This window comes from Electrophorus electricus, chromosome 21 (genome assembly GCF_013358815.1).
Source record: "Electrophorus electricus isolate fEleEle1 chromosome 21, fEleEle1.pri, whole genome shotgun sequence".
NCBI classification, from domain to species: domain Eukaryota; kingdom Metazoa; phylum Chordata; class Actinopteri; order Gymnotiformes; family Gymnotidae; genus Electrophorus; species Electrophorus electricus.
In genome coordinates, this window is record NC_049555.1 from 3,123,711 (window position 1) to 3,124,306 (window position 596).

The following is a 596-nucleotide window of genomic DNA, read 5'->3' on the forward strand; positions in this document are numbered from 1 at the left end:
AGGTGTCATACTGAATACATTTTGGTAGTCTATCTGATGAAATACGAAACAAAGAATAGAGCCAGATAGCAACTATAATTAAAACTGTTGCTTGGTATAGCATTGCATATATTTATTGTAAACCAATAACAAAGCATGTAAGGCAGTCCCATTTGTAATTAGGTCCCTCCCCATTAGAGTTAAGACTGACCTGTTCGTAGTTAAGTCCCTCCCTATTAGAGTTAAGACTGACCTGTTCGTAGTTAAGTCCCTCCCTATTAGAGTTAAGACTGACCTGTCAGTAGTTAAGTCCCTCTCTATTAGAGTTAAGACTGACCTGTTCGTAGTTAAGTCCCTCCCTATTAGAATTAAGATTGACCTGTCAGTAGTTAAGTCCCTCTCTATTAGAGTTAAGACTGATCTATTAGCAGTTAAGTCCCTCTTTATTATGGTTAAGACTGACCTGTCATTAGTTAAATCCCTCCCTATTAGAGTTAAGTAAGGTTTAGGATAAGAATATTAAAATATTCTCACCCAGTGCTCGTGTTTCAAACTAGGTTCAGCAGTACTGATTGATCACAATCAGCAGTACTGATTGATCACAAACAGTATTTTTT